Source organism: Moschus berezovskii, chromosome 19 (assembly GCF_049115385.1).
Source record: "Moschus berezovskii isolate FMDL1 chromosome 19, NW_MosBer_1.0, whole genome shotgun sequence".
In the NCBI taxonomy this organism is placed as follows: Eukaryota; Metazoa; Chordata; class Mammalia; order Artiodactyla; family Moschidae; genus Moschus; species Moschus berezovskii.
Window position 1 is genome coordinate 14,289,671 of NC_142478.1, and position 19,241 is coordinate 14,308,911.

Consider the following 19,241-nt stretch of genomic DNA (forward strand, 5'->3'; position numbering starts at 1 on the left):
ACTGCATATAGAAAACTGGAATGAATCTTTGTCTAACACTTTAACCTTGTCCTTTAATTTATACAAATAATCTGTAGCTTTCCTGTAAGAAAATATTTGATTCTTCCCCTTGCAAAGAAAGACTGGTGTCTAAAGCTATTGCTAACTTTTAAATGTGCACATCCTTTAAGCAGCATATAATGCTTATGTTTCAGACGTTATATTAACGACTGTACTGGCTTTAGCACTGCACATTCATTGAGTGGGGCATACAGTTTATAATAGGAAGGCTTTTTCTCTAGCATTATTTGTTAGAGCAAGTTCCAGATAATTTTGGATGTTTTGGAGATCTGTAGCTCCTTTGGGGGAAAAACAACTTGACTCACCTAGCGGTAGTTTTATTTATACTGTTTTGGGTTTCTTGTTCACTGAACTTGTTTTTTGGTTTGTGTATATTGCAGTTTAACAATCCTCAGCCGTCTAAACCTAATGCAAAATGTTCGTCCATCAAAAATAGATCAGCTTTCACAAACACAAACATAAAAAGCTTCGGTGAATCCATTTTTACTAAATAAAAATAATTTCCCCTATGATTTTGATAAATAGTTACACAAAATCTTCACTATCTCATTTCATCCATTTTTTCTTGAATATTACAGTTCAAGAAAGATCTTTGAGAGTTAAATTAAATGATCAATTTAGTCCTAGATATCTGCAAATTTGCCTAAAATTCTAAGTAAAATAATTATTTTATTTACTAATTTGCCTATACTGTCAAGCTTTCTCAATACCATTTTAGTTGTTCCACAAAACAAATATTATAAAGTAATGAGTGTGCCTTTCATGATATCTGCATTTGAAATATTCCCAAAACACTTCATGATTTTTTTTTGGAGAACTGAACTATTCCTGCGTGTGGAAGAAGATTATTCATAATTTTGTTATAAAAAAGTGAGAACAGAATTATAAAATGCAATATTCACAACTTCAGTAATATAAGATTCCGTTCCATTTCTGAAACATAGAACATTCTTTTCCCAATAAGAAAGGAAAAAAGAATGCATTGGCAGTACCTAATACTCAGGTAAACAGTGTTAGTTCTTTCACTCTGTCCCCTGGAAAATAGATACCAAGACTTTATGTGCCTGTCTTGCAGAGTGTGTGTTCAAATTATAGTGTTTAATTCATTGCATAATGGAAGATTTTCAGAAAACAGTGCTTAGCTAAATTGATTTTCTTCTCAGCCATTGACAAATAATACCACGTAGCAGAGCTATAGGTCTGATAGCTTTTTATTTCACTGAGAGGTAATAATAATGCTGGTGTGTGTCTGTTAGTTGCTTAGTCATGAACTCTTTGCGACCCCATAGACTGTAGCCCACCAGGCTTCTCTGTCCATGGGGTTCTCCAGGCAAGAATACTAGAGTGGGTTGCCTATTCCTTCTCCAGGGGATCTTCCTGACCCCAGGATTGAACCTGGGTCTCCTACATTGCAGGCAGATTATTTACCATCTGAGCTATCATTTACTGAGTTTTTACTGTGTGCCAAGCTATACATATATGTAATTTTTCATCTCACAATGCATATGACCATTTCAAAAATGAGGACACAGAAGCTAAGAAATAGTGCTGCTGCTGCTGCTGCTGCTAAGTCACGTCAGTCGTGTCCGACTCTGTGTGACCCCATAGATGGAAGCCCACCAGGCTCCCCCATCCCTGGGATTCTCCAGGCAAGAACACTGGACTGGGTTGCCATTGCCTTCTCCTATGTGTGAAAGTGAAAGTGAAGTCGCTTAGTCGTGTCCGACCCTTAGCGATCCCACAGACTGCAGCCTACCAGGCTCCTCCATCCATGGGATCTTCTAGGCAAGAGTACTGGAGTGGCTTGCCATTGCCTTCTCTGAAGAAATAGTGCAGATGTCATCAAAGTTATTTATCTAACAGGCCAAGCTGGGATTCAGGCTTAGATCTTTCTACCATCTACCATAGCACATATCATTATTTTAAAGCAATTTAGTTTAGTTTTACAAGTATACCACAGCTTCTCTATGAAAATGGATGTTGTTCCCAACAAACTTTGGGAGGTTATGCAAGTTTATACCTCTAATCCTGCCACTATCTTTTAAAAATTAAACTCTGTTGAAGCTCTTTCTGAGCTTGTGGCATGTCCGTTTGCACAGCTCCTGTTCAACATCGTAGATGGAGAGATGGGCTTGATCTTTCAAAACAGCCAAACTCATCTAGAGACACATTTAGAAAACATAGAAAATAGTCTTTGAGGGTAACCCCATTTTTAGAGCAAAACACATTAAATGACTTGTGAATGCTTTGTATCACTCCACTATGAAGTAGTTTCCTGAAGATTAATCCCAAAAATGCCATTGGTGTCATTATTAGATGATATCACATGGAAGGAACTGTCTTTCTTAACATACCAACTATGTCTGGACAATTGGAAATACAGGGTGAAATCAGGGCTGGAAATATAGATGTGCCAGGCATGTGCCTATGGGAATTAGTACATACGTAATAGGTAGTGGTACATGAAATTAAGAAATTGCCCATGAGTTAAGTTCATTTCAGTCACTCAGTCATGTCCGACTCTTTGTGACCACATGGACTGCAGCACGTCAGGCCTCCCTGTCCATCACCAACTCCCAGAGCTTGCTCAAACTCATGTCCATCGACTCGGTGATGCCATCCAACCATTTCATCCTCTGTCATCCCCTTCTCTTCCAACCTTCAATCTTTCCACTCATCAGGGTCTCTTCCAATGAGTCAGTTCTTTGCATCAGGTGGCCAAAGTATTGGAGCTTAAACTTCAGCATTAGGCCTTTCAATGAATATTTGGGACTGATTTCCTTTAGGATTGACTAGTGATCTCTTTGCTGTCCAAGGGACTGTCAAGAGTCTTCTCCAACACCACAGTTCAAAGGCATCGATTCTGTGTACTACATAAGTGTTTCACTTCTCAAATTTTCAACCATGTCTTTATTCAAAAATATATGAAGACCTAATATATACTAAGCACTCAACTAGAACTCGTTTGTCTTTCTAAGCATTTTGCCACTTATATAGATGACATCGGGGCTTCCCAGGTGGCGCAGTGGTAAAGAATATGCCAGCCAATGCAGGAGACCCAAGAGACGCGAATTGGATCCCTGGGTCGGGACGACACCTGGGAAATTCCGTGGACATCAGAGCCTGACAGGCTACAGTTCTTGGCATCCAAATGAGTCGGACAGAGCTGAATGACTGAGAACGCACTTGCATAGGTGACTTTCAGTTTGGGTCAGTCCCTCAGTCATGCCCGACTCTTTGTGACTCCATGGACTGCAGCACGCCAGGCTTCCCTGTTCATCACCAACTCCTAGAGCCTGCTCAAACTCACCACGTCAGTGATGCCATCCCACCATCTCATCCTCTGTCATCCCCTTCTCCTCCTGCCTTCTATCTTTCCCAGCATCAGGGTCTTTTCCAGTCAGTTAGTTTTTCACATCAGGTGGCCAAAGTACTGGAGTTTCAGCTTCAGCATCAGTCTTTCTAATAAATATTCAGGACTGATTTTCTTTAGGATGGACTGGTTTGATCTCCTTGCAGTCCAGGAGACTCTCAAGAGTCTTCTCCAACACCACAGTTCAAAAGCATCAATTCTTCAGCACTCAGCTTTCTTTATAGTTCAACTCTCACATCCATATGTGACTACTGGAAAAACCATAGCTTTGACTAGATGGAGCTTTGTTGATAAAGTAATATCTCTGCTATTTTTTTTAATTGGAGGCTAATTACTTTACAATATTATATTGGTTGGTTTTGCCATATTTGACATGAACCTGCCCTGGGTGTACATGTGTTCCCCATCTTGAACCCCCCTCCCACCTCCCTCCTCCCCATACCCTCCCTCTGGGTCATCCCCGTGCACCAGCCCCGAGCATCCTGTATCATGTGTCGAACCTGGACTGGTGATACGTTTCACATATGATAATATACATGTTTCAATGCCATTCTCCCAAATCATCCCACACTCACCCTCTCCCACAGGGTCCCAAAGACTGTTCTATACACATGTGTCTCTTTTGCTGTCTCGTATACAGGGTTAAGGTTCAGTTCAGTTCAGTTCAGTCGCTCAGTCGTGTCTGACTCTCCATTAAGGTTACCATCTTTCTAAATTCCATATATATACGTTAGTATACTGTATTGGTGTTTTTCTTTCTGGCTTACTTCACTCTGTATAATAGGCTCCAATTTCATCCACCTCATTAGAACTGATTCAAATGTATTCTTTTTAATGGCTGAATAATACTCCATTGTGTATATGTACCAAAGCTTTCTTATCCATTTGTCTGCAGATGGACTTCTAGGTTGCTTCCATGTCCTGGCTATTATAAACAGTGCTGCAATGAACATTGGAGTACATGTGTCTCTTTCAATTCTGGTTTCCTCGGTGTGTATGCCCAGGAGTGCGATTGCTGGATCATATGGCAGTTCTATTTCCAGTGTTTTGAGGAATCTCCACACTGTTCTCCATAGTGGCTGTACTAGTTTGCATTCCCACCAACAGTGTAAGAGGGTTCCCTTCTCTCCACACCCTCTCCAGCATTTATTGCATGTAGACTTTTGGATAGCAGCCATTCTGACTGGTGTGAAATGGTATTTCATTGTGGTTTTGATTTGCATTTCTCTGATGTTGAGCATCTTTTCATGTGTTTGTTAGCTATCTGTATGTCTTCTTTGGAGAAATGTCTGTTTAGTTCTTTGGCCCATTTTTTGATTGGGTCGTTTATTTTTCTGGAATTGAGCTGCAGGAGTTGCTTGTATATTTTTGAGATTAATCCTTTGTCAGCTGCTTCATTTGCTATTATTTTGTCCCATTCTGAAGGCTGTCTTTTCACCTTACTTATAGTTTCCTTTGCTGTGCAGAAGCTTTTGATTTTAATTAGGTCCCATTTGTTTATTTTTGCTTTTATTTCCAATATTCTGGGAGGTGGGTCTTGGAGGATCCTGCTGTGATTTATGTCGGAGAGTGTTTTGCCTATGTTCTCCTCTAGGAGTTTTACAGTTTCTGGTCTTACATTTAGATCTTTAATCCATTTTGAGTTTATTTTTGTGTTTGGTGTTAGGAAGTGCTCTAGTTTCATTCTTTTACAAGTGGCTGACCAGTTTTCCCAGCACCACTTGTTAAAGAGACTGTCTTTTCTCCATTTTATATTCTTGCCTCCTTTGTCAAAGGTAAGGTGTCCATAGGTGCATGGATTTATCTCTGGGCTTTCTATTTTGTTCCATTGATCTATATTTCTGTCTTTATGCCAGTACCATACTGTCTTGATGACTGTGGCTTTGTAGTAGAGCCTGAAGTCCAGCAGGTTGATTCCCCCAGTTCCATTCATTTTCTTCAAGACTGCTTTGGCTATTCGAGGTTTTTTGTATTTCCATACAAATTGTGAGATTATTTGTTCTAGTTCTGTGAAAAATATCTTTGGTAGCTTGATAGGGATTGCATTGAATGTATAAATTACTTTGGGTAATATACTCATTTTTACAATATTTATTTTTCCAATCCACGAACACGGTATATTTCTCCATCTATCAGTGTCCTCTTTGATTACTTTCACTAGTGTTTTATAGTTTTCTATGTACAAGTCTTTTGTTTCCTTAGGTAGATATATTCCTAAGTGTTTAATTCTTTTCATTGCAACAGTGAATGGAATAGTTTCCTTAATTTCTCTTTCTATTTTCTCATTATTAGCATATAGGAATGCAAATGATTTCTGTGTGTTGATTTTATATCCTGCAACTTTACTGTATTCATTGATTAGATCTAGTAGTTTTCTGGTAGAGTCTTTAGGGTTTTCTGTGTAGAGGATCATGTCATCAGCGAACAGTGAAAGTTTTACTTCTTCTTTTCCAATTTGTATTCCTTTTATGCCTTTTTCTGCTCTGATTGCTGTAGCCAAAACTTCCAGAACTATGTTGAATAGTAGTGGTGAGAGTGGGCACCCTTGTCTTGTTCCTGACTTTAGGGGAAATACTTTCAGTTTTTCACCATTGAGGATAATGTTTGCTGTGGGTTTGTCATATATAGCTTTTATTATGCTGAGGTATGTCCCTTCTATTCCCACTTTCTGGAGGGTTTTTATCATAAATGGATGTTGAATTTTGTCGAAGGCTTTCTCTGCATCTATTGAGATAATCATATGATTTTTATCTTTCAGTTTGTTAATGTTGTGTATTACATTGATTGATTTGTGGATATTGAAGAATCCTTGCATCCCTGGGATAAAGCCCACTTGGTCATGATGTATGATCTTCTTAATGTGTTGTTGGATTCTGATTGTTAGAATTTTGTTAAGGATTTTTGCATCTATGTTCATCAGTGATATTGGCCTGAAGTTCTCTTTTTTTGTGGGATCTTTACCAGGTTTTGGGATTAGGGTGATGGTGGCCTCATAGAATGAGTTTGGAAGTTTCCCTTCCTTAGCAATTTTCTGGAAGAATTTGAGTAGAATATGTGTTAGCTCTTTTCTCAATTTTTGGTAGAATTCAGCTGTGAAGCCATCTGGACCTGGGCTTTTGTTTGCTGGAAGATTTCTGATTACAGCTTCTGTTTCCATGCTTGTGATGGGTCTGTTCAGATTTTCTATTTCTTCCTGGTTCAGTTTTGGCAAGCTGTACTTTTCTAGGAATTTGTCCATTTCTTCCAAGTTATCCATTTTATTGCCATATAATCGCTGATAGTATTCTCTAATAATCCTTTGTATTTCTGTGTTGTCGGTTGTGATCTCTCCATTTTCATTTCTAATTTTATTGATTTGGTTCTTTTCCCTTTGTTTCTTGACGAGTCTGGCTAGTGGTTTGTCAATTTTATTTTCCTTCTCAAAGAACCAGCTTTTGGCTTTGTTGATTTTTGCTATGGTTTCTTTTGTTTCTTTTGCATTTATTTCTGCCCTAATTTTTACAATTTCTTTCCTTCTACTAACCCTGGGGTTCTTCATTTCTTCCTTTTCTAGTTGCTTTAGATGTAGAGTTAGGTTATTTAGTTGAATTTTTTCTTGTTTCTTGAGGTGTGCCTGTATTGCTATGAACCTTCCCCTTAGCACTGCTTTTACAGTGTCCCAGAGGTTTGGGGTTGTTGTGTTTTCATTTTCATTAATTTCTATGCATATTTTGATTTCTCTTTTGATTTCTTCTATGATTTGTTTATTATTCAGCAGCGTGTTGTTCAGCCTCCATATGTTGGCATTTTTAATAGGTTTTGTCCTGTAATTGAGATCTAATCTTACTGCATTGTGGTCAGAAAAGATGCTTGGAATGATTTCAATTCTTTTTTAATTTACCAAGGCTAGATTTATGGCCCGGGATATGGTCTATCCTGGAAAAGATTACTTGTGCACTTGAGAAAAAGGTGAAATTCATTGTTTTGGGGTGAAATGTCCTATAGAGATCTATTAGGTCTAACTGGTCTATTGTATCATTTAAAGTTTGTATTTCCTTGTTCATTTTCTGTTTAGTTGATCTATCCATAGGTGTGAGTGGGGAATTAAAGTCTCCCACTATTATTGCACTGTTGTTAATTTCCCCTTTCATACTTGTTAGTAATTGTCTTACATATTGCAGTGCTCCTATGTTGGGTGCATAAACATTTATAATTGTTATATCTTCTTCTTGGATTGATCCTTTGATCATTATGTAGTTTCCTCCTTTGTCTCTTTTCACAGCCTTTGTTTTAAAATCGATTTAATCTGATATGAGTATTGCTACTCCTGCTTTTTTTTGGTCTCTATTTGCGTGGAATATCTTTTTCCAGCCCTTCACTTTCAGTCTGTATGTGTCCCTCATTTTGAGGTGGGTCTCTTGTAGACAACATATATGGGGGTCTTGTTTTTGAATCCATTCAGTCAGCCTTTGTCTTTTGGTTGGGGCATTCAACCCATTTACGTTTAAGGTGATTATTGAGAAGTATGATCCTGTTCTTTATTGTTTTGGGTTCGAGTTTATATACCTTTTCTGTGTTTCCTATCTAGAGAAGATCCTTTAGCATTTGTTGGAGAGCTGGTTTGGTGATGCTGAATTCTCTCAGCTTTTGCTTGTCTGTAAAGTTTTTGATTTCTCCTTCATATTTGAATGAGATCCTTGCTGGGTATAGTAATCTGGGCTGTAGGTTACTTTCTTTCATCACTTTAAGTATGTCTTGCCATTCCCTCCTGGCCTGAAGAGTTTCTATTGAAAGATCAGCTGTTATCCTTATGGGAATCCCCTTGTGTGTTATTTGTTGCTTTTCCCTTGCTGCTTTTAATATGTGTTCTTTGTGTTTGATCTTTGTTAATTTGATTAATATGAGGTTTCGTGTATTTCACCTTGGCATTTATCCTGTTAGGGACTCTCTGGGTTTCTTGGACTTGGGTGATTATTTCTTTCCCCATTTTAGGGAAGTTTTCAACTATTATCTCCTCAAGTATTCTCTCATGATCTTTCTTTTTGTCTTCTTCTTCTGGGACTCCTATGATTCGAATGTTGGGGTGTTTAACATTGTCCCAGAGGTCTCTAATATTGTCCTCATTTCTTTTAATTTGTTTTTCTTTTTTTCTCTCTGTTTCATTTATTTCTACAGTTCTATATTCTAGCTCATTTATCCTGTCTTCTGCCTCCATTATTCTACTGTTTGTTCCAGCCAGAGTGTTTTTGATCTCATCTATTGCATTATTCATTGTATATTGACTCTTTTATTTCCTCTAAATCCTTATTAAACATTTCTTGCATTTTCTCAATCCTTTTCTCCAGTTTATTTTTCTGTAACTCCATTTTGCTTTCCAGATTTTGAATCATTTTCACAATTAAAATTCGAAATTCTTTATCAGGTATGTTCCCTATATCTTCCTCTTTTGTTTGTGTTGGTGGGCATTTATCCTGTTCCTTTACTTACTGGGTATTTCTCTGCCTCTTCATCTTGCTTATATTGCTGTGCTTGGGGTGGCCTTTCCGTCTTCTGACAGTTTATGGAGTTCTCTTTATAATGTAGTTTCCTCGCTGTGTGTGGGGTTGGACGGGTGGCTTGTCAGGGTTCCCTGGTTAGGGAAGCTTGTGTCAGTGTTCTGGTGGGTGGAGCTGGATTTCTTTTCTCTGGAGTGCAATGATGTGTCCAGTAATGAGTTTGAGATGTCAGTGGGTATGGAGTGGCTTTGGGAAGCCTGTATATTGAAGTTCAGGGCTATTCTCCTGTGTTGCTGGAGAATTTGCGTGGTATGTCTTTCTCTGAAAGTTGTTGACCCTTGGGTGGTGCCTGGTTTCAGTGTATATTTGGAGGCATTTGGTGAGCTCCTATCAATTAATGTTCCCTGGAACAGGAGATCTCTGGTGTTCTCAGGATTTGGACTTAAGCCTCTGCCTCTGGTTTTCAGTCTTATTCTTGCAGTAGGCTCAAGACTTCTCCATCTGTCACTTCCAAGGCAGTTCCTTCTGTTTAAGGTCTTCTGTTTGCTGGTCTCTTCAGTGTCTGATTCCCGTCCTGACACAAGGGAGTGATGGTGGATGCTTTTTTCGGCTCACCTGTTCAGTCCTGCTGTGGGGAGGGAGGTACGCTGCTAACAAATATCACTGGCGTCTGCGGGGAGTGCTCACAGTGTCTCGGCTACACTGGGATTGCTCCCGCTCACGGTGTGTGTGCTTTCCCTGTTTATGCTTCTCAGGCTCTAGGTTGCTCTGCCGGGAGCTGTCCGCGGCCGGCGCTGGGTTGCATGCACTTCCCAGGTCTAAGTGGCACAGGTTCAGGTACTCAGGTACCCCACAAAGGCGCAGACTTGGTTGGGCCTGTGTTTTGTGCCTCCCCGGACTGAGCAACTCAGGTGACCAGACGTGTGGCGAGCATGGTCACTGCAACTTATCGCCTCTCCAGTCCCTGCCGCTCGGTTTTCTGGGTGTACAGATGGCACACCTTCTCAGGTGGATATCTACCGGCCAGAACCCAAGGAGTCTTGGTTAGCAATGAAGCCTTCCTGCAGCTTGGTATGGGAGGCTTCTCTGGGGCCACGGTTGCCCCATCCTGGCTCTGGCTGCCTCCCCTGCCTGTCTCGGCGGGGGATGGGGGGGTGGGCCGACCGCAGCCAGCTCTCTCTGCTCAGTCCTTTGTTCTGTGAGAGGGGCTGGCGGAGTCTTAGGTTGGGGCTTTTCGCCTTTCCGCAGGCTTTTCGCCTTTCCGCAGGGTTGCTATCCCACAGTCTGCTTAGCTATCTCCCATTAGCACACTCAGATTGCCCTCGGGGCGTTCAGGCCCAGTCCTCTCTCTAAGCGCTGGCCAGCGCCTCTCTGCCCAGCCCCCGCTTGTTGGTGGGGGGTGCGGGTGTCTGCGCCACTTCTCCGCTGCGAGTTTCCTCTGGGCACTTAGTCTATGGATTTTAATTATTTATTTCTTTTTTCTCCCGGTTATGTTGCCCTTTGAGTTTACAAGGCTTGCTACAGACTCGTTAGTGAGTGTTTCCAGGTGTTTGGAAACTTCTTTTTTTTTTTATTTTTTAGGCCTCCCTTCCTGGGATGGAGCGCTGTCCCTCCCTCTTTTGTCTATCTTTTTATCTTTATACTATTTCCTACCTCCTTTCGAAGACAATGGGCTGCTTTTCTGGGTGCCTGATGTCCTCTGCCAGCATTCAGAAGTTGTTTTGTGGGATTTACTCAGCGTTCAAATGTTCTTTTGCTGAATTTGTGGGGGAGAAAGTGGTCGCCCCATCCTATTTCTGTGCCATCTTCCTGTCCTCCTCTATGCTTTTTAATATGCTGTCTAGGTTGGTTGTAGCTTTTCTTCCAAGGAGCAAGCGTCTTTTAAATTTATGGCTGCAGTCACAATCTGCAGTGATTTTGGAGCCCAAGAAAATAAAGTCTGTCACTGTTTCCATTGTTTACCCAAATATTTACCATGAAGTGATGGGACCAGATGCCATGATCTTAGTTTTCTGAATGTTGAGTTTTAAGCCAACTTTCTCACTCTCCTCTTTCACTTCCATCAGGAGGTTCTTCAGTTCTTCTTCACTCTCTGCTATAAGGGTGGTGTCATCTGCATGTCTGAGGTTATTGATATTTCTCCTGGCAGTCTTGAATCCATCTTGTGCTTCCTCCAGTCCAGCATTTAGCATGATGTATTCTGGAAAAGGTGTACGTCAAGGTTGTATATTGTCACCTTGCTTATTTAACTTATATGCAGAGTACATCATGAGGAACGCTGGGCTGGAAGAAGCACAAGCTGGAATCAAGATTGCTGGGAGAAATATCAATAACCTCAGATATGCAGATGACACCACCCTTATGGCATAAAGTGAAGAGGAACTCAAAAGCCTCTTGATGAAAGTGAAAGAGGAGAGTGAAAAGGTTGGCTTGAAGCTCAACATTCAGAAAACAAAGATCATGGCATCTGGTCCCATCACTTCATGGGAAATAGATGGAAAAACAGTGGAAACAGTGTCAGACTTTGTTTTTTGGGGCTCCAAAATCACTGCAGATGCTGATTTCAGCCATGAAATTAAAAGATGCTTGCTCCTTGGAAGGAAAGTTGTGACCAACCTTGATAGTATATTAAAAAGCAGAGACATTACTTTGCCAACCAAGGTCCGTCTAGTCAAGGCTATAGTTTTTCCCGTGGTCATGTATGGATGTGAGAGTTGGACTGTGAAGAAGGCTGATCGCCAAAGAATCGATGCTTTTGAACTGTGGTGTTGGAGAAGACTCTTGAGAGTCCCTTATACTGCAAGGAGATCCAACCAGTCCATTCTAAAGGAGATCAATCCTGGATGTTTATTGGAGGGACTGATGCTAAAGCTGAAACTCCAATACTTTGGCCACCTCATGCGACAAGTTGACTCACTGGAAAAGACTCTGATGCTGGGAAAGGTTGGGGGCAGGAGGAGAAGGGGACGACAGAGAATGAGATGGCTGGATGGCATCACCGACTCTGTGGACATGAGTTTGAGTGAACTCCGGGAGTTGGTGATGGACAGGGAGGCCTAGCGTGCTGTGATTCATGGGGTCACGGAGAGTCGGACACGACTGAGCGACTGAACTGAACTGAACTGAACTGATTCTGCAAATAAGTTAAATAAGAAGGGTGACAATACACAACCTTGACGTTCTCCTTTCCTGATTTGGAACCAGTCTGTTGTTCCATGTCCAGTTCTAACTGTTGTTTCTTGATCTGCATATGGATTTCTAAAGAGGCAGGTCAGATGTTCTGGTATTCCCATCTCTTTAAGAGTTTTCCAGTTTGTTGTGATCCACATTGTCAGAGGTTTGGGGTAGTCAATAGAGCAAAAGTAGATGTTTTCCTGGAATTTTCTTGCTTTTTTAATGATCCAGTGGATGATGGCAATTTGACCTCTGGTTTCTCTGCCTTTTCTAAAACCAGCTTGAACATCTGGAAGTTCACAGTTTAAGTACTGTTGAAGCCTGGCCTGGAGAATTTTGAGCATTACTTTGCTAGTGTGTGAGATGATTGCAATTGTGTGGTAATTTGAACATTCTTTGGCATTGTCTTTCTTTGATTGGAATGAAAAGTGACCTCTTCCAGTCCTGTGGCCACTGCTGAGTTTTCCAAATTTGCTGGCATATTGAGTGCAGCACTTTCACAACACCATCTTTTAGGATTTGAAATACCTCAGCTGGAATTCCATCACCTCCACTAGCTTTGTTCGTAGTGATGTTTCCTAAGACCCACTTGACTTCGCATTCCAAGATGTCTGGCTCTAGGTGAATGATCATACCATCGTGATTATCTGGGTCATGGTCTTTTTTGTGTAGTTCTTCTGTGTATTCTTCCACCTCTTCTTATATCTTCTTCTTCTGTTAGGTCCATACTGTTTCTGTCCTTTACTGTACCCATCTTTGCATGAAATGTCCCCTTGATATCTCTAATTTTCTTGAAGAGCTCTCTAGTCTTTCCCATTCTATTGCTTTCCTCTATTTCTTTGGTCACTGAGGAAGGCTTTATTATCTCTCCTTGCTATTCTTGGAACTTGCATTCAAATGGGTATCTTTTTCCTTTTCTCCTTTGCCTTTCACTTCTTTTCTTTTCTCAGCTGTTTGTAAGGCCTCCTCAGACAACCATGTTGCCTTTTTGCATTTATTTTCCTTGGGGATGGTCTTGGTCCCTGTCTCATGTACAGTGTCACCAACCTCCGCCCATAGTTCTTCAGGCACTCTGTCTATCAGATCTAATCCCTTGAATCTATTTCTCACTTCCACTGTATAATCGTAAGGGATTTGATTTAGGTCATTCCTGAATGGTCTACTGATTTTCCCTACTTTCTTTGATTTCAGTCTGAATTTGGCAATAAGGAGTTCATGATCTGAGCCACAGTCAGCTCCTGGTCTTGTTTTTGCTGACTGTATACAGCTTCTCCATCTTTGGCTGCAAAGAATATAATCAATCTGATTTCGTTATTGACCATCTGGTGATGTCCGTGTGTAGAGTCGTTGTTGGTGTTTGCTATAACCAGTGCATTTTCTTGGCAAAACTCCGTTAGGTGACTTATTGATACAGATTTCACTGATGAGGGATGCTTGCAAAAACAAACTACCATTCACCCATTATAAACTTTTTAAAGGTTCTATTTTTTTTAACAGCTTTATTGAGATATCATTCCTATACCATACAATTCACCCCTCTTTTTTGACATTAAAGACTAGTTTTATTAAATGTTTAGTATAGATCAAACACTGTGGATTAATGATATTCAGTTTTTCCTCAGAGCTGCTGTGTTTATTTCCATACTGATCACAGAAAAATAGCATTTAGATAAACTAGCTCATTTTAGTCAATGTTTCAAGGCAGGTTGACATTTTTTCCAAGGTGAATATGAGTTCTAATCTTAGATAATTCCTCCTTGGTATAAACATAATTTTCTAACTCATTTTAATTGATTTTGTGAAGAAGCCAAACAAATTTTAATTTTCCTAATGGTGATGCTAACACACACACCCCATTATATAATAATGGGATTATTTTATGAAAATTCGAAATGTATGAAAATGTTTTTGCATTAACTTATTTATTCCATATATGACCATTTCTGGTGTGACAGATCTCAAGGCCTTACCACTAATAATCAAATATTATCTTTTATATTATTTTGTCAAGAAGTGTTTTTCCAACTATTTATTACAATATTACAAGCTCACCAATTATGATTATAGACATTCATGGAAGAAATGATTCCACAGTGAGTTCTATTTGTTCAGAGATTTGGGTGAATGTTAGATTTTACTCTTTTACCTGCAACCAGGAAAATTAAGGCCATTTTGCAAATGAATGTGTAAAGTGAGAACTGTTAATATTTTGATGCCCAACATACAAACAGAACAGTGTTGAATATTTGATTGCTTTATGGATATATACACATGACATAAACAGAAACATGAAAAATTAGATAAGTTAATTTTTGCAAAAAATTAAGCTGAGTCAATTCAGATAGAGATTTATTAGGACCATAAATAATTAGACCAGGTTTAGAGTTGTTTGATCTCATTATGTCCTAGTCATTTCATGTATATACATATAAATTCAAAGTGAATTTCACACTTCCTAGAAATTTTTAATCAAAAAGTCATCAACCAGTGAACTAACTGAATCCATTATACTGAACAAGTAGCTTTATTTTCAGATTTCACTGAATCTAACATTCTTCCTATTGGACTACACATTGTACATATCCAATAAATAAAAATATTCCAACTAAACTGTGAAATAATGCTTTCTTTTTGCTTAGAATTTGTATTTTATACTTAGTAAAAGAGCTGTTTTAGACTTATTTACAATAAGTATTTTTACAATGATTCTTGAGCATTCTTGTAAAAAGAAACTATAAACAAAGTAAATTCATATTCAGTGAACATCTTTGCATTCAAAGTCCAGTTCTTCTGAATCACCATTAAACTCAAATTGTCACTATTTTTTTTCTCATCCGTATCTTTTTTATGTCATCAAGAACATTGGTGTTATGTAGCCATTCTTCAAATAGGGCTCCAGTGTCCCCTGCCTTCAGTATTTCTCCCAAGTCGTGGGCTACCAATCTGCCAGTCTTGAAGCTGGTACTTTCTTATCTTCCAGGATTTCAGAAAACAACCAATCCTCATATTTCTTTCTAAAATTATCATTAAATAGTTGTCAACAGAGGATCAAGGCATTATGATCATGGGTCATGTCCAAAGACATGGACAAGTTCAGCAACAGCTATGACTTGACCACTCCTGTCTATGAAAAATTATAAGATGCCACCTGTTCTCAGGGAGGGATCTCAATTTCTGGAATGTTAAAATATGGGAAACTGTGTGTTTTAGAATCAATGAAATATGGTTTTAATATTGCTGAATTTTTCTATAGTTGCAATAATTAAAAAATTTGTTAGTAAAACTTCTCCATATGCCATATTTGACACCATCCTATCTGGAGCTCCTCTGAGTAAATCTTTGCTGTATAAACATAAAGAAATGCCCTTCTTGGGCTTTCCTGGTGGCTCAGATGGTAAAGAGTCTGCCTGCAATACAGGAGACCTGGGTTCAATACTTGGGTTGGGAAGACCCCCTGGAGAAGGAAATGGTGACCCACTCCAGTATTCTTGCCTGGAGAATTCCATGGATGAGGACCCTGGTGGGCTACATTCAATGGGGATGCAAAGAGTCAGACATGACTGAGTGACAAACATTTTCATGCAAGATCGCAAAAGAAATTCTGAGTTTCAGAATTTCATCTTGTTATTTATTAAGGGTCGGAGCACAGATGCTCACTGGTAACTGCTGACCTATGAAAGCAAAGAAAGGTGGTTCTAGGAATTCAGAGACTTTCAGGAGTAGGGGTTTTCCTTTGTTATGCTCCTTTGAAGAATACAATGACAGCATTTTCTGTTACTTTAAAAACCTCTAAATTTTGGATTTTGTCACTTCAGTTAAAAATTTCAACATTTCTAAGATGATTTAACAATGGAATTTGTATCATCTTAGATTCATATCATTCTTTTTTAGGGATTGACCCAAAAAATGTCAGATATTCAAAAGATATTGAATTTCTTCAGGATGCTTAATTTGGAGTCATTATTTTGAAATCAGTTCTGGCCTTGTCTTTAATGTTATGCCTGTAATTCTTTATGGCTCTGAATCAGCAGTCTTTGAGTCAGCAGTCTTTGAATCAGCAGTTAAATGTCCCTTGAGTTGTTGAAGGTAGCTTCAGCTACATTTATTAAAAAATACTCACAGCATATGATACGTTGGATGGAGCCGTTTACAAAAATTACTGTCTTTTTCATTGGTTGCTCAAGGATTTTTCACCTTTGTTCTTGATCTCATAGGCCCCCAAGTGTTCTTCGCATAGGACATCACTACAACTAGCTCCTCAAAGAAAAGACCTGTCTCTTTAGACTGGCTTCCAAACAACTGGCTCTTTTAGAGAGATTTTTAGACCCTTTCCACTTGTTGTTTAGTCACTTAGTTGTGTCCGACTTTGGCAATCCCATGGATTGTAGCCTGCCAGGCTCCTCTGTCCATGGGATTTCCCAGGCAAGAATAGTTGGAGTGGGTTGCCGTTTCCTTCTCCAGGGGACCTTCCCAACACAGGGATCAAACCCACTTGGCAGGCAAATTCTTTACCACTGAACCACCAGGGAAGCCCCATTCCCCTTGTTATTATACTTTACTGTTTAGCTCTTACTTATATGAAACTAAGATTTGTATATCTCTCGGGTAGCACGCAGATCATGAGGAACTAATGAGTACTTGGGACTCATTTATATTAATAAAATGAGCGTAGAATTCAAATAATAGAAGTTTCTTTAATATAATTCATTGAAATCTTTAAAATGATGTGCCTCTCTTCTTCTTTGTGTTTTTTTTTTTTTTTTTTGGTCAGTGCTCCCCACATGTTATTTATCAGTTTGTTTAATATTCTAAATACAAGTACTGTATTATTTTTCCTTCCAGTGTTATTGAGATGTGATTGACATGCAACACTAAGTTTACAGCATAATGATGTACAATATGATGATTTGACCCCTCTTCTTTATGAAAGAAGAAAATAGCCAAACATGTTTTAGTCACTTTGGATCATTTGAGCTGCTCTCAGTTCAGTTCAGTTCAGTTCAGTAGCTCAGTCGTGTCCGACTCTTTGCGACCCCATGAATCACAGCACACCAGGCCTCCCTGTCCATCACCAAATCCGGGAGTTCACTCAAACTCATGTCCATCGAGTCGGTGATGCCATCCAGCCATCTCATTCTCTGTCGTCCCCTTCTCCTCCTGCCCCCAATTCCTCCCAGCATCAGAGTCTTTTCCAGTGAGTCAACTCTTCCCCCTTATGGCAGAAAGTGAAAAGGGACTAAAAAGCCTCCTGATGAAAGTGAAAGAGGAGAGTAAAAAAGTTGGCTTGAAGCTCAACATTTAGAAAACTAAGATCATGGCATCTGGTCCCATCACTTCATGGAAGATAGATGGGGAAACAGTGGAAACAGTGTCAGACTTTATTTTTGGGGGCTCCAAAATCACTGCAGATGCTGATTGCAGTCATGAAATTAAAAGACTCTTACTCCTTGGAAGGAAAGTTTTGATCAACCTAGATAGCATATTAAAAAGCAGAGACATTACTTTGCCAACCAAGATCCGTCTAGTCAAGGCTATGGTTTCTCCAGTGGTCATGTATGGATGTGAGAGTTGGACTGTGAAGAAAGCTGATCGCCGAGAATTGATGCTTTTGAACTGTGGTGTTGGAGAAGATTCTGTAGAGTCCCTTGGACTGCAAGGAGATCCAACCAGTCCATTCTAAAGGAAATCAGTCCTGGGTGTTCATTGGAAGGACTGATGCTAAAGCTGAAACTCCAATACTTTGACCACCTCATGCTCTCTAACAGTCTCCAAAATCTCAGTGACTTATGAAAATTAGGTCTTACTTCTTGTTTATATAAATTCTTGCCATTTGCTAGAAGCTTATGCCAGGAGCCAGGCACCTTCCATCTCCAGGATTTATCTTTCCTTTCTTGAATCCTGGTTAAGAGATTTAACAATCCTCTATTTTCATTATATTTTTTCTAATACCTCCAGCAAATATTTTATGAATCACATATGTCTCCCTCTCAAAGAATTGGTTTCATTTGCAAAGAAATGTATAAATTTTCAACCTTTTTAGAGGTTTTATTTTTAAAAAATATAACAGCTTTACGGAGATGTAATTAATACAGCATACATTTTACATTTAGATTTTAGGATTCAGTAGTTCTTAGTATGTTCACAGAGTTGTGCAACCATCAGCTCTATTTAATTTCAGATCATTTTCTTCATTTCAAAAAGAAACCCACACCTGTTAGCAGCCACACCCAGTTCCCTACCTGCCCCTACTCCCCGCCTCCATCACCCCAGCCTCTGATAACTATTAACTTGCTTTCTATCATTGTTATATTGGGCTTCCCTGGTGGCTCAGATGGTAAAGCGCCTGTCCACCAATGGGGGCGACCTGGGTTCAATCCCTGGGTCGGGAAGACTCCCTGGAGAAGGAAATGGCAACCCACTCCAGTACTCTTGCCTAGAAAATCCCATGGACAGAGGAGCCTGGTGCAGGCTACCGTCCATGGGGTCGCAAAGAGTCGAACACGACCGAGCGATTTCACTATCATTTTTGTGTTAGCTGCTCAGTCGTGTCTGACTCTTTGGGACCCCATGGATTGCAGCCTTCTAGGTTCTTCTGTCCATGGAACTCTCCAGGGAGTAGGTAGCCCCTGTAGATTTGCATTTCTGCACATTTCATGTAGATAGAATCATATCGTATGTGAATGTTTTTGTGTGTAGCTGGCTTCTTTCATTTAGTATGTTTTCAAAGTTTATCCATGTTTTAGCATGTATCACTACTTCATTCTTTTTTATGGCTGAATAACATTCCATGATATGAATATAGCACATTTTGCTTATCCCTTCAATTGATAGACATTTGGATTGTTTCCACTTCTTAGCTATTATCATGATTATTGATATGAAGATTTATGTACAAGTTTTTGAGTGAACGTGTGTTTTCATTTCTCTTGGGTATATACATAGGAGTAATTCTTGGGTTATTTGGTAACTATTACATTTTTTGAAGAATTTACAAGTTGTTTTTCCAAGCAATGGCACCATTTTACAATCCTACCAGTAATCCATAAGTTTAAAGGCTCACGTTCTAACTCACCGTACCCTCCATCAAAGATGAGCAACATGTTTTTAAAATTTACACCCTACATTTCATTATCCTGATAACTGTCTTAACACTTTCTAAA

General features: G+C 39.5%; 1 protein-coding gene across 1 annotated transcript in view; it reads left to right on the forward strand.

Annotated features, from left to right (window-relative positions):
* Nucleotides 1-19,241, forward strand: part of TTC29 (tetratricopeptide repeat domain 29) — a 249,786-nt gene that overhangs the window by 120,409 nt on the left and 110,136 nt on the right. The window lies entirely within an intron of this gene.